General features: G+C 47.4%; 1 protein-coding gene across 1 annotated transcript in view; it reads right to left on the bottom strand.

The window, feature by feature from the left end:
• LOC144799756 (transmembrane protein 272-like) overlaps positions 1-12459 on the bottom strand; it is a 116182-nt gene extending 103723 nt beyond the window's left edge. Inside the window, exon 1 of the mRNA XM_078671286.1 lies at positions 12323-12459. The gene's annotated coding sequence lies outside the window, so the exon portion shown is untranslated. The remainder of the gene's footprint in view (positions 1-12322) is intronic.
• Between the last annotated feature and the right edge of the window lie 2691 nt (positions 12460-15150).

The following is a 15150-nucleotide window of genomic DNA, read 5'->3' as shown; positions in this document are numbered from 1 at the left end:
AAAGTCTACTCTGAGGGCGTGGCGGTTCTAATGACAATCTACGTTCTGTAAGTTGACAGACTCAGCCCTCACCAGGAAAGCTTCGAGTGTCCCCACCACAGTCCTAACTTTATCTTTACTCATACTGGAAATACTTCTTGCTAACGCCCCAACCCCGTGGAAAAAAATCTCCTAATAACTACTTTCTCTTAGAAGCCCAGTGGAAATACTAAAAATATAACCTCTTAGTGTTTCCACCAATGACTGCAGAATAACAACGTCTAGGTATCACAGTCCACACTATACTAGCTGCTGTGGAAAACGAGATGACAGGCCACACGTGAAATAGAACATTCAAAGAATAACCGCAAAATAAATAAATATAACTACACTAGCCAAAGTCCTTGGGAACAGTGCTCGGAATAGATTGACGAATTTGCAACAATATCCCACTAGCTAGTGCAACTTGGTCTTTCTCATTATAGCACAGTACAGTACAAACGGTTCCCCCTTATGTCCAATGTCAAAATTAGTCAATCAGCTTACTTTGTGTCCAAGAGGAAAATATTAGGGGGTGGCCCAACCCAGTCTCTGCCTGCCGCTGACTGGCGCGGACGGGCCCGCCCTTGGCCCGGGCTTCGCCCGCACGCGTCCCGCGCCGCGGGAGGCGCCGCGGTGTTTTAGGCACCTCCGGGCACTCTAGGATGACGGTAGCAGTATGCGCAGCCCAGGGGATGCTGGGAAATGAAGTCCCTGGTGTCCGTGTCAGCCGTCACCCTCGGCAAAAATGCAGCGAGAGAACCGGGTGAGTTGAGCAGCCTCCAAGGTCCGGCAGCGTTCAGCACCCCAGCAGAAAGTTAGCCAGCCAGCTATAATTAGATATTGTGTCGTGTAATTTGTGAAGCAGTGGTGAGAAGGGGGGGGGGGTCTTAAAAAAAAGTTCTCCCATGCAGTGTCTATTGGTATTTGCAATTTTTTGACACGCTACAATCCAAACCGCTGAACGGAATGACGACAAAATGAGTCAGGTAGGCATACCACCTCCAGGCCAGTACCACCCAAAAGGTGGGCTACACTGGGGTTGACACGATTTTCCAGAAGTAGTCGTCTTTGTGATGGCATACTTAGGAATTCTGGGACCGGGTTCTGCCCACTTCCCACAGGAAGTAGTCATATGAGGCATAGTGACCACAAGGGTCAGTAGCCCATTGGCTACTACCAGACACTCCCCTAATGCCCCTACATCCAGTATTTAGGGGAGTCTCTGGAACCAGAGAACCAGACCCTGACAATCTAAGAAGAGACAGAACACTGAATACCCACAAAAGCAGAAAGGGGACAAGAAGCAGCTAACCTGGTAGCACCTCTGCTGCCTGTCTGTATCCCTCATCAAAATCTGCTTCAAAGTTGACTAGTCCGGCAGCTGTTGACTCCAGAAGCTTGGGAAGACTGCCTGCCTTTGATACAGACCCAAGATCTCCAGAGAACAAAGGACCTGCTCTCCCGCACCCTGCAGGAATTCTAAAGCTAAGACTCTGAGGCTTCCGGAACCGTCACAAAAGTGACACCTGAAGTAACCACTGCATCAGTCGCCCTTGGCTAGAGCTGAAGTGGACCAACAGTGTCAACAAGGTCCCCCAGCCCTCGATTCAATCATGGATTCACTCCTCGTGGACACCCTGATGCCTGGACTCACCCCTCGTGGACTCCCCGATGTCACCTGCAGCCTCTGTACGTAGCCCCCCTCCCCCCCCCCGAATATGACTGCTCCAGGTAAGAAAATCAAACGCCTTAAGCCACTTCTGCATCCATTGCCACCGGGCTATGGAGAAGAGGACCCAAGGTGTCCCTAGTCCCAATAGCATTGCAAGACTACAAACCCCCTGTTGGTTCACCCTGAATGGCCTTCCAGCCAGAGCATGCAGCCTCTTTTCACAGTGACCAATCGCCAAAGAATTCTATTGGACTCTTTTTTGCACCCAGCCGCCCCCATGCCTTTGGCGGTGTGTTGCTGTTGCGGCCTTGGACCTTGCCCACCACTCACCTGAACACCTGGAGATTGGTCCTGTATGTTGCTGTATTGTGTCTGTTTGCAGAACCTTTTCTTCCTTCCATATGATAACATTGCAGAACTCAAAAATGGCAGTGTCCACTTTTTAAACTGAAAAGAATTTATTTAAAGACATGCTTACCTGAATGATTTTTCTCCGTCTAAACATATATAAAGATACTTGCTATTTTTATAAATTGGTGTGATCTCCTTCTTGAGTCATATGGGCCATTAATTGATCATTGTGCATATTTGCAGATGTCTTGCACTCCTCTGTGTTAATCCCAAGGCTGCTTGACCACACTACCCTCTAACAGAGCACTTTGGGGTTGCATAGCAAGCCCCTGTCCACTCATATGGGAACCCCTGGACTCTATACACTGCATTTCAGATTACTGATATATCACACAAAGAGCCAGCTTCCTACGCCTGTACTGTGCTGCAGTCAGATCTTGCCGTCATTAAACTTTTCTTGCTGGCTGTTTATCACAGACAGGCAACAGGAGCCCTGCTGTCAAAAAATATCCCCCTGGAGCCCAGCGGATTCTGCCAGTGTCCCTCGCCGAGGAAGCTGCTCAAGTGTAACGCAACAATACAAGTCCAAAGTATTGCTAAGATTTACAACGTTCATCGCTAAGTTGTGCAACGTTCTTTGCTCTGCGTGAAAGTACAGACTTACACACCACCACTATTATCAATAACCTGAAATCGAGATGGATTCCCGCAGTATTTGGGTCCTGAAGCGGTTAGATCTTTATGCAGCAATCAAAACCATCATCCAGACCATCCTGAGCTGGCTGAACCAGATTACAAGGCCCTGCTCAGAGGTGGGTGGTTTCTTTCTAGTTTTATTTTGTTGTTTGGTAAAGCGCTTATTTGAGATAGAAAGCCGCTTCGTGGAGCTGTTAGACAGAGTTTTTTTTTTTTTAGTTCTGGCTGCAGACAGCTTCCATTGCCTCAGGCCATCAATTCTTCATAAAAGCACAATGAGAAGCAATACAGAAGAGTTTTCTTTGAGCTAGCCCCTTTCATCCATTGGTTTCCATGCCTTTTGCATGGTTTCTCTAATAAAAGAGAGGGACCCAACAGCCAAAGGGGTAGGGTACCAAAAGGACAGATGTCAAAACGGGAGTTCCCCTTTGGGTGAAAATCTATAACATCTATACTTGCCCACACAGCATTAAGTTCAAAGAGGAAATATAAAATTAACTTCATAAATATACAATGTATTCAAACAAATATTAAAAACACAATATACCCAATCAGTACATTATTAATTGTTAAGAATGTATACAGAATAAAACCACAGAAATAAAAACACAAAAGTGAGAAACAAAAGTAAGGAATGAATAGTTCTTATTGTAATGAGGTAAATACAATAGTCGAAACGCAATCACACTCCAACACATATATCACTTTTGTGGTCAGAGTTGTTGCTTCATGGACTTAGCGTATTCCAACTCAAAAATGTATCGACGCGTTTCGGTGGGCACGTTTTTAAAGAGCCAACACCTTCTTCAGGATATAATATTTGAATCCCACAAAAAAAAAAATTATATCTTAAACAAACAATCAGTGCAGGCCGTATATTCCATGCGAAAGAAGCTGTATATTTCAAATAATTAACGGCATTGCGGGTTACGTCGTAATCCTGACCACCAGCGGTCTGCTTAAATCCAGGAAGACGGGCAGTCAGGGCATACGCCTCAATCGGTCTGTTGCTTGTAGCTTTTGCATGGTTTACCATTGTTAAGTGGGGCTCTCCACCAGGCCACGGCACTTCGAAGATGGTTACATTGTCCCATTCGTGTTCCCATAGGGGTTGGCATCCAGTTTGCCTTTTATTTAACTGCAGATATGTTGTGTGTATTCTTTTATAACTTTGTTGACACAATGGCAGTTTGATTTCTATTTTTTTTATAAATCTTTTTATTATTTTAAAGCAAAGCAAAATAAACAGACATATCCGGTGCCATACATACATCCAATAATGACAGGGTGAATTGGTACCAAAAAACAGGATAGTCGTAGAGCAACAAATATACTCGAGAGGCTCGTGCAATTAAGCACAAAACAAAATGTGCATCAGTATAATCGGTTAACAGTTTAGTTGCGGGTCCTCAATACTTTCCCACCCATAAAATCGAAACGGCAGGAGAATCATGGCAACCAGATATTAGAGGTTAAGGATCAAAGTCAGGATATTTCGCCAATATTACGAGTCAAGGAAAGACTAAAAAAAAATAAAAAAATTAAAAAAAAAAAAAAAAAAGGGAGAAAAAACCATATGGGCGATAACAAAAAGAAAACAATAAACCCATCCCCCACCCTGCACCCCTGCAAACGGCTATTGCCTAACCCCCAGTAGCAGCGTGCCTGTCTCCCCAACTAACAAGGTTCTAAAAAGAAGAATCTACCGAAGTAGAAAAGAGAAGTGGAGGAGGGCATGTTCGTACAGGCTCCTGGTCGCCCCCCCAGAACCAAGGATCCCAAAGTGAAGTCAAGAAATCTATCAGATAGCAAATATGTATCTCGACAAGGGGATCTTCAAACACCACCCAGCCTTACTATTGCATAAGTTTAGCAGATCCTGTGCCCATCGATACTGGAGTCAAACCCAGTCCTTCGATCTCATCCATGCCCCACCCGATCAGACACATGAGTCCCCTCAGGATAAACCACCTCTTCCACAGGACAGTCCGAGTATGAAAAGACTGTGATAGAACTCAATGCAAGACAAAGTAGTAGAACGATAGTGTCGTGAACATCGTCAGGTCCAGAGACTCCCTTCCCCGTTATGAACTCCCAGCATTGAATCGTCCGCCATCTTAGCGGCTCAGATGCATAGGGAAGTGGCGCAGTTTCATTCCGATAACAATTCTCGTCAAAAGTTTCTGGAGTGGGAACATCAATTAGTCCTTCCATAGTCGCCAACGATCGTAGGTTAAACAATCCCTTGGTGGCATCAAGCTTGTGTATATCGTCGAAAACACTGGTCAAAGGCTCCAATACCTCACACGATAGGGGGGTCTGTTTCCTTCATCAGAGTGGCCATATTGGGTGTCTAGGTTGTCGCTGTTTCTTGTAGTGGAGTAGGGTCTGGTCCAATTCGTTCCATCTCAGCCAAGCGCGCCATCATCGTCTGAATGCGGTCTTCAACGTACACATGAATTGATTCAATGGCTGCCAACACAGTTCGTAGCGACGGATCACCCACATTCCGTTCCACCACTCTTCAATCGGTGTCGATCATGATCGCTTCCTCCGGCAGGCTCGATGTCTCAGAGGGGGACGGGCGATTAGGGAATGGTCGATTGCAGAGGGAGACTTATCGGTTGTTTCGATGATATCGTAGGGCCGCCTACGCTGGCGGAGATCCAAACCCAGCGAACACCAGCAGGCCCGTTACCGGGTCACCGGGCAGGGCCCCCGTCCACAGCTGCAAGCGTTGATTTGTCACCCCTCCTCCGACTTTCAGCAAGGCAGCCAACCATCATCACATCAATCCGAAAAAGCGAGGAAAATGTTTTCTTTGCCCCACTTCGGGAGACCGGACCCAAACACACCACCACAGCCTATGCTGTTGAACTGAAACCCGGATGGGCCAGTACTCGAGATCCCGGCTTCTGGGCAAATCTAGGCCACAAACTTCCACTCGACATATCTTCGTCAGCCGAGCAATTAGAGATCTCGGGAAAGCACCATTAATCTCACGGCAGGTTCATACACACTGTGGCTGGGTGCAAGAACAGGATAAATATCAGGATATTCCGGCGGGAGTGAGAGGTCGGCGGAGCCGGGAGCCTACGCGGCTATCTTGGTTGCTAGCGTGGCTCCTCCTCCTTGATTTCTATTTTTGTTACCTTTTTTAAATTTTACAGTGATATTCATTTATTGTACTGCATGTTCGTCAGCTTAGCTTTCCTATCTTAACATGTTGAATTTGTTTTTTTTTGCTTTTACTCACTAAAGGTGTGCATGCACGTAGGCTTTCTAAAGATGGATTGAAAATACGGACCCTTTGTCAAAAGTTTCCAATATGAGACATTTTGCCGTTTAAGAGTTTTAAGTTCACACTCACAATGTAAACTTGCTCTTCTGACACCTTTTCTTAACTCTTTTTTTTTTAGGATCCAGCTTCACTCTGATAATAAAGACTGTTCAGGGCCCCTAATCCCAGCTTTAAAATAGATAAAGATGTTGATTGGTTATTGAGATGTTCTCCCCACAACAGCTGGTGGTAAGACACAGTCACTGATCTGTCATCAAACACATCCCCAAACAATATGCCACATTAACAGGCTTTACCAGTGCCTGTAACATTGCCGACCCCTTTGCAGGGGCTGAAGCTGCAGATACAGAAGTAGAGGGCTCTGCCTTTGTAAACTCAGCTTTGTCCTTGACGATGGTCGATCTGCACTCAGCAGGCCCTCAATGGTGTAACAGGGGTACCACGAGCCTTAATGCAAGTGAAGAGGGGTTTGTGCATACATCCCCTTGTCTGTGCAAATATCCCTGTGCCTGGCAATACAAAAGGCCACTGATCGCTGCGTAGGGGACCCTCAGACCCCTGTGCCCCGGTGCTACTGCACCTGCTGCACTATTGATGGCTCTGTCCCTTATCAACAAAGTGGGTTCATGGAATGATGTGAAACCCTCGGTGAAGGAGCAGGGGTTGAGTCTTTTCTTGAAGGCTGCCAGAATTAGGAGATTAATAAACCTGGCATTCGCCTTGTCCAAAAGAAAGCAGGTGTGAAGTTGCAGCACTCCAGAAATCAGCTTGAGAGATCCACTTTGCTTGTTTGTTGTGATTTTGTTTCCTGGACGCACGCTCTGTGGTGGCTGTTTCTAGGCGTGGCCGGAGGTCCGAAGAAAAGAACAGAAGGCCTGGGGAACACCAGTGGCGGCGCCAGTGTGCACTGGGCCCTCGTGCAAGGAAGGAAACGAGCCCCCTGCTGCCCGAAGTGTGAAGTACAGCAATAATCAGGGTTCGGTGGGCCCCTCAGGCCCGGGTGCCCCTGCACCCATGATAGATACACCCCAGGGGAGGACAGGGATAAACAAATCACGAGTGAAGAAGAATGCGCTGGGAGGGGTGCAGAGGAATACAACTCTGAAATGGAAAGGTGGGCTGTCCCCCAGGGTTCCCCTGCCGTCGTGGTCTGCCCACCCCTTACCTCCATCAGACTTCAGCCAGCAGCTCTGTCCACCTCGCAGGGGGCATCTCATAGGCAAGCATTCACTGCACCCTCCGGGAAGGGAGGGGGAGGGGTGTCACCTTCTGCACTGCTATAATATTCTGCAATGACTTCCCCTCATTTTGGGGCCCGTCCCAGCTCTCATTAAAAGAATGTGCCAACCTGTATACAGCAGTCGATGGAAGCTTAGGGTGGTCGGACTCCTAAAACCCCCTTTGTTGCCCTAAAGGCAGAGGGTTCTGGGAGATTTGAAACGTCAGGGGTGCCAGGGACGGGCCCCACAGCGTGCTGACGCACAGGTCTCAGCCATCTGACAGCTTGGGGGGAGCACGGGGGCCTGCAGAGCTGCCTCCCGCCTCTCTTGACCCAGGGCCATGCCAGCTCGTGCCACCCCGTGCCGTGGGCCTGGAGGCATACAGGAAGGAGGGAGGGAGGGACTGCCATTTGCCATGATGTTTAGAGTTGCAACCTCAATTGATGACGTCGTGGTGTTTTCAGTTCTGGGATTTGGTTTGAAATAAATGCATTATGGAAGTTGGCGTCACGGCTTTCTTCTAGTGACTGCTTTGAAATAACATGTACAAGAAATATTTGCAACAGAAAAGCCCTGGGCTGAAAACATGGTGCCAATGAGTAATGTGGCAGCCTTACGGGATGAGACCCCCCCTGGCTGTTGTGCGTTAGTGCCCACCAGCTTGGAGCCAACTCTCCAAGGCACTAGATCCCAAGTGGAGGGAGGGAACACAGTCACCAAGCTGGTAACGCCTGGTCACTGGGACACAGGCGAATTAAAGAGTGGCCATCCCAAACACTGCTCATGCATAAAACACCTCCCCTCCCACGTAAGCGCTCCGCCACAGGCAGGGTCAGACTGGAATCTACAATCAACCCTGGGAAAAATGGTCATACCACCTCCATTCTGCAGGAGGCCACACATTGAATGGGTTATGTGGGCATTTTTGGGTCATGGCAGGCCACCCGGCTCAGAAAGCAGCTGGGGAAGTGCTAGAGTGCCGGTATGGCCCTGGCCACACACAGGAAAATCTCAGATTAGTTTGACAGCATATACTGGGTACCTTTCTGGTGCCTACCTTCTGTGTATTTCATGTGCAGCGCTCCAAACCTGCTGCAGTGTCACTTTCCAGTGTCAACCCTAACAAGAGGGGTCACAGGCGTGAGTGGCTTCTTCATAGGCCAGCCATGGCCGGAGATCACATGTACCTGCTGCGCTTGCCTGGTCCCGTGGGCCACCATGCACCAGGTGTTCGAGCATCTCTTAGCCACGGGGTTTCCTCTTGTGCTATTCTTCACTGGACTTGGGCCTGGCCAGTGGAGCACCGGTGCGGCTGGGAGCGTCCATCCCTACTCATACAAGATGGCTGAGAGAAGCCAGAGCAAGGATTTCATAGGGTCAGAGGAAGCAGCTGAGATATAGAATTGACCAGGCACACACTGCAGAAGGCCAGTCTTCACTGAACTCCTCTGACATGACCACTATATTAACCCTGGGCGTAGTTCACAAAGTAGCGCTACGCGAAGTGCACTTTGCACTACGCGAACTAAGCGTAGCACTACGTGAACTGCGTAGTACCCCGTTCGCACTGTGCAAGATGCCGTTTTCAATGATTGCACAGTGCTGGATGCTTGTCCGCACTGTGCAATCATTGAAAACGGCATCTTGCCCAGTGAGAGCTGTAGTTTTCTACCGCTCGAGGAGATTTTTACTCGAGTGGCACTTTCTCAACGCGGACTGGTAGTTTCTCATCGCGAGCGGTCGCGAGCATACGTGACCACTTGTAATGAAAAACCTGACCTCCCCATGTTGAGAATCTCGCCGGGAGGTTTATTTTCCACACTTGCGATCGGCAACTTGATGTTGCTGAGCGAGAAAGAAGAAACTCTCGCCAGGATGTCATTTTGCTTGCTCGCGGTCACCAACTGGACGTTGAGGACCGCAAGCAAAAAATGACTGCTGCACTACTCTCTCTACGCATGTTCGCACTGTGCTACGTGCAGTTCACGTAGTGCGAAGTTGCGTAAACTACGCGAGCATAGCGTAGTGCCTTGCCCAGGCATACACTATATAGCCGCTAACATGCATACCTAACTTGGCCCTAGCATGTATAGTGGGGACTTTGTTCCATGTCGTAAGGACCCTTTGTTTCCACTCCTGGGCATCCATGTGACAACCTAATGTGTTCTGGGAGTTGTAGTCATGAGTTGCTCCACTGAACCAATTGGGTGGACAGAAGTGCGGACAATGATCGAAATAGGGTCCCCTGAGGATTTGGAGGCCAGACAGCTACAACACTGATACAGATTGGACTCCACCCCATTCCCGCCAAGGAGTGGCTTACTGATGCCTATTTTTCAAGAGTTTGTGGCTGACTGTCTTTGAAGGGACTTGAGAGGCTGGAAGCCTCCAGACCACACTGTTTCTCAGCTGTCCTTCTGACGTCACGCTCTGCTCGTGGTTTCATGTTTAGTCAAAGCATCAATGCTTCATGGACCAGCTGACATTGGAAGCTGGAGCCACAGAGATGAAGTGAGAGATAAGAGTCATCAGACAGCCCTCTGGAGAGTGGTGCCTACACACGGCAGGGAGCTGCTGCTTACAAAGGCTTTTGGGCGTGTCTCCTGGGCATCACAGAGAGGGTTTAAATGTTGCCCTGGAAGAGGCAGGATCTGTGGAACCGGCCACATTTTATGCAGTTTGTTTTTATGAAAATGGCGAATGAAGGGTTGGGGTGGATTTTTCACAAAACGATTGAATTGTATGAAAGTAAGACAGTGCAGTGTGACTGCACCATAAAAAGAATAGGTTTATTGTAGAATGATACATGATATTATTAACATATTATCAGTAGATAACATGATTATTCGATGGTACTTGAACGGCTATTAATTATCCTTCGTTATAAGTAGATCAACAAGTCTAGTTTTTAGGTCTGGCCTCTCATCAGACCATTATTGTTCCACAAATTCACACATAATCCACATACCTGGAGGGGCTTTTGGTTAGCCCGCCTCCTGTACTGCTCAATTGCCATTCACATGTTGGTTCCGCCCCCAGCACAGCATACAGGGGCAATGAGTCAGCCCCCATTGTCAACTGGCGACCTTCACTTCCAGTAACTATGCAAAGTCTGGGCACACTGTCACATCCACTTAAAGTAGCTCCTTTCTCTTCAGTAACAAAACTGGCTCAAATAGTATTTTATTTTACTTGTATGTTTTTAATTAATTCCAACTATCAGCTATGTATTTATTATTTTTGCACTCCGGCTGCCCAGTAAAATACGGATTCGGTTTTCTGTCTTCTTTTTAATGTTACTGTTAAAAGCACTTAGGTGTACTTTGTATCACTGGAGGTACGCGTGATTGGAGTCCTTGGTTAGCTGGCGATGCTACAAATATTAAACACCCCGTCAGTCTGCCAAGGCCAGGTTTACTGGCTTTGCCAATGCTTGTTCACTTTGTATTCTGCTACTTGTAGTTCTGCATTTAATCATAGGAAAACCGATAAAATGGAATGCAAGGGAAGAAATAGGAAGGGCTGACCTTCGCACACCTGTCACGCAGCAAACTGTGCGCTCTTGTGGTGTAAGAAGTATCAGATCTTTTTGCTTGGAGGTCACAATTGTCATTTTTAAAAGAAATGAGTGTTTTAAAACAACAGCCTCAATAAGGCGTCCTTGTAGAAACCAGCCCTGTAATTCCTCCCCTGTGGATCCTGGGCGCGGTATTACCAACCCCTGGTGAGGACCTGTTGAATGGGGAACGCCTGGGGGCCTTGGCACGCCCACGCCTGGGGGCATTGGCACACCCATTGGTATACATTTCCACCTATTCCTGGTCCCTTTTTCTGAAAAACATTACACAATGTTACCTCCTGGCTAAACGCGCGCGTGGCATTGTTCCCAAATAATTTGTAAACTGAATGTTTACTGCACCTGCGGTTACCAGCTGAAGCGGATTACTTCCCACCATCTCATAACTTGGCCCAAAGAAGAAAGTTAGTCCGACTCCGAATGTCCCGTGATAGGCGCGGGAAGTTCAACTGGTCACTTTTTTTTAAACGGTATTTGTGATCAGTGCTTGAAAGGGAAATTGAAAAGTGCAGGTACTCACTTCCCCGAGTACCTGTTTGCTATTGATAAGTGCCGGGTACTCCCCTATTAGAAGTATTGCGCTCTGGCAGATAAGTGAAGGTACTGTTTCTTTAAATAAAAAAGTGAAGATACTCAGTAGCTGCGAGTACGTACACCAACCTACTGAGATGTGACTGACTGAGCCCCAACCTTATCCTTTGAGAAGGACCGAAGTGCCGCACTTCCCCCTGGTAGAGTCGGATGAAGTGCGCCCCGCAGCTGCTGAGTCAACACTGAGAGGCACCCCCGCCTCTAGGGGAGGGGTGACTTTAGTGGGATTTAGTGCCGAGGGAACGGTTTCGTTTCCTGAAAGTGGGCAAGGGGAGGGTCGCCTGAAATGCTGGCGTCTTGAACAGCGCAAGAGCAGCAGCGTGTGTGGCGTCCCCGATTGTGGTGAATGGCTGCTTGTCGTGGAACTTTAAAGGAAAAGGAGCTGCGTCTTCTGGGAATGTAGCAGCACGCGCGGACCTCTCTAAACAACAACACAAAGTAACACAATCAATATAATACACAACACACTTACAAAGAGAATATAGTGCAACCACGCAGTACAAAACGAGAAAACGCATCACAAAAACACAACAGCACACCAAAATACACTTCACCACCACAACAGAAACACTGCATAATCAACATGCACAAACATTCTTGTCACACATTTCCACCTCTATAACACGGTGGTACGGGGAGGTTGTACCGCCTTACCACCAGGACATGGAACAGCGCCAGCCTTAATGTTTTGTAATACAGGCACAACCCTCTTTGGAGGTAAAAGTGAAAGTAGCTAGGGAGGGCGTGTGCAGGCGGAAGAGAGGCGCTGGTTGTGCCCAGTATCTGCTAGTAAGCCCCCTCGGTGCCGCCTCCGGCCCCTTAGTTAGATGCTAGCTTGGGCCCCTGTAGCGCCTTCCTCTCTCCCTGTCCCTCAGTAGGCGCTGCGCACTTACACGTCAGTAGCAGCAGAGAAAGCACTTAAGCTGGAGAGACTGCGCCGAAACTCGTCGACAGCACCAGGTCTCCAGGGGCCGCCGCCGCTGCGCTTTCTCTGTGGTTGTTGATGTCCGGGGGAGGCCGACGCTCTGACACAGCCCCTCTCCGCCTCCTGCTTTTTGGAGCAGCCGCGCCCCTTCCAGAGCACCACGTGCTGCGCACAGTCTAATGATGGAGCCCTGGCGGCTTCCTGCCAGAGCCGAGGCCCTGGTGTGTTGACTAACTTGGCCCCAGGCCCCGTGGTATGCCGCCAAACGAGAACTGAGCCGCGAACTGGTTTGAGAGTTAATGCACCTGCTGCTGCAGCTCAGGTCTGCGGTCCGCAGCTGGGTCACCCTGAGGTTATGCTACCACCTCATCATTAAGGCCGCTTGGATTTGGCCAAAGTTAGGGTGACCAGGCGTCCCCGTTTTGCCAGGACGGTCCCAGCTTTTAACCAGCTGTCCCAGCAAATTTCAAGAAATGCAGCTCACGTTCCTGTTTTTAAAGAGGTCGACTGAAAACGGCGGGAGGTGTTTTTTATGTTTTACAAAGCAGGGATAGTTACCAGTTGTTTCAAGAAAGCAATTTAATGAACAGGCAAGCTACTGGGTTTAAAAATTGCATTTAATGTATGTTCTTACTGCCTGTTCTGTAATTCTGGGCTGAGGAGCACTCTCATCTCTTGAAGTAAAATTGTAGTCCTTTTTTGTGTGAAATGTCCCGGTTTTTGGCTTTCAAATTCTGGTCATCCAAGCCAAAGTCAGTGACACACCCCTGTCAGAAATAGGTGGAAAGAAGGAAAAAAGTTTTGTTTCTATAACAGTGTTGCTTTTTAAGGCCTCCCAAATACAGGAGTGAGGAGGAGGACCGAGCCTTTTGAGGCTGTTCCGAAGCACTTTATCGCACATGGGAGGAGATGTGGGTGTGGCCAGAGATGCCGGCTTTGGATCTGGGAAACCAGGCTCAAGTCTAGGCGTGCGCTCAACATCCTGTGATTCTGGGCAAATCACGTAACCTCCCTGTGCCTTAAAAGCACACACATTGGTATAGCCAACATGTCTCCCCTTTGGGACCTTATGTGTTTAGCCATGCAGCACGTTATCCTGGGTGCTGTGCCGCCAGCGATTGAAAAGCTATACAAATACTGCACACTGGAGTATGCACTCTGATGCAGGAATACATGCTCGCCTCAGGAAATATTTATGGACACGTTCCAAGGCTTTTTAACACACAGACAGAAAGACAGGAGCCTCGATGCAAGTCAAGTAAGTAAACAGGAAAAGGAGTAAACCCGTTATCCCAGCTGAGACCGGGCAAGTATTATAACAATAAGACAATGTCTCAACTGGTATATCATCAAAATTACAACAGAGGGTCCCTGAAAACTAATACTCGGAGAGGGAGGCAAGGGGAAAGGCAAAAACAAGAACAGAACCTCTCACTAGTATTCAATTAGATCTAGGTAATATATCCTACATAAATTCAAATAATAACATTGTCCCAAAACAGAGGTTATTGAAAAAACATTTTCTTTTTTATTCAAAGAGTTTTCTGATAAGCAAGAACATAACAATAACAATGTACCTTAATCGTAATACCAATTTTGTATGTACATTCTATACACATATATTTATACTGTATACAATACCCCCAAAAAGGAAAATCACGCATATAGGCCCAATCACAACAACCACACAATTCAACCAAACACACTGTTTCACCAATCTCACAGACTCTCAACACATGAATCAAATAACAGGAAAAGCATAAAACACAAAAAGGAGACTTCAAACATTATATAAACATATAAAATATATACAACACAACACCACAAAAGTGAAGAGCCGATGCGCGTTTTGGAATAATAATCTTGTGCTAACTTCCTTCGTCAGGGCGCATTAGATCAATATTTTCATGTATTAAAATCTTTAGTCTATAATGCAGTGGTTCCAATCAAACAATTTAATAGCATGGGGGCTAAATCTGGAGTCAGTGCAAATAGCTGACAGTATTCTCCTATGTCTCTGTTAATATCCAGAGACAAATAAGGGGCAAAGCCAGTATGTATCACGGCTGAATTTAATATAGGTCCCACATCAACCTCAAGGTAGGGACATCAAGGTAGACACCCGGCTCGGTCAGATAACGACGATGGTCCCTTCCCAATGCTGCTCCTGAATGCGCCGCCACAACCAGGTCTCTATTAGGAATCTCTATAACGCGTGTGTCCGGTCGATGAAGCAATGATATGGAGGGCAGATAGGGTTTGTATTCAAATTCCGGAGAATAAATACTCTCTCATCAATGAACGCTGCTCAGTATCCGGCTATACGTCCGGGATCTTGTCTTCGCGGGCGGCGGTAAACCAATGGAGCTGGTATATCATGCAGGAGGACTGTTTAAATTGTGTATCAATCACCTAGCACAGAAAGGGGACGAGGGAGACCAAGTAAGGGTAGCAGGGTTGTTATTTGCATATAGAAGCACAAAATACAACTAAATTGCAGTAATCATAACAACCAAATGTGCACTGGGAGTGTTACAGTGAATAAAATAAACGGCGCAGTGACACATGTGATTAGGAAACAAACAACATAAGGCGGCGAAAAAACAGTGGATCAAATGAAAGTACTTACAAACTCAAACATAATTTTGTTATTTGCAAATGACCCCTGGGTTGCCGAGAATGGCCTTGTCGAGTCGACGTCGTTTCAACCTCTCTAACTTGAGGTCATCATCACGACGATGGTTACACGATTAGAAGAGTGCCCTGGAGGCACTATAGGGGAGCGAGAAGGGAGAG

The sequence above is a fragment of the Lissotriton helveticus genome, chromosome 12 (genome assembly GCF_964261635.1).
Source record: "Lissotriton helveticus chromosome 12, aLisHel1.1, whole genome shotgun sequence".
Classification (NCBI taxonomy): domain Eukaryota; kingdom Metazoa; phylum Chordata; class Amphibia; order Caudata; family Salamandridae; genus Lissotriton; species Lissotriton helveticus.
Note: the sequence above shows the minus strand (reverse complement) of the source record. Positions and strands in the feature narration are given on the sequence as shown.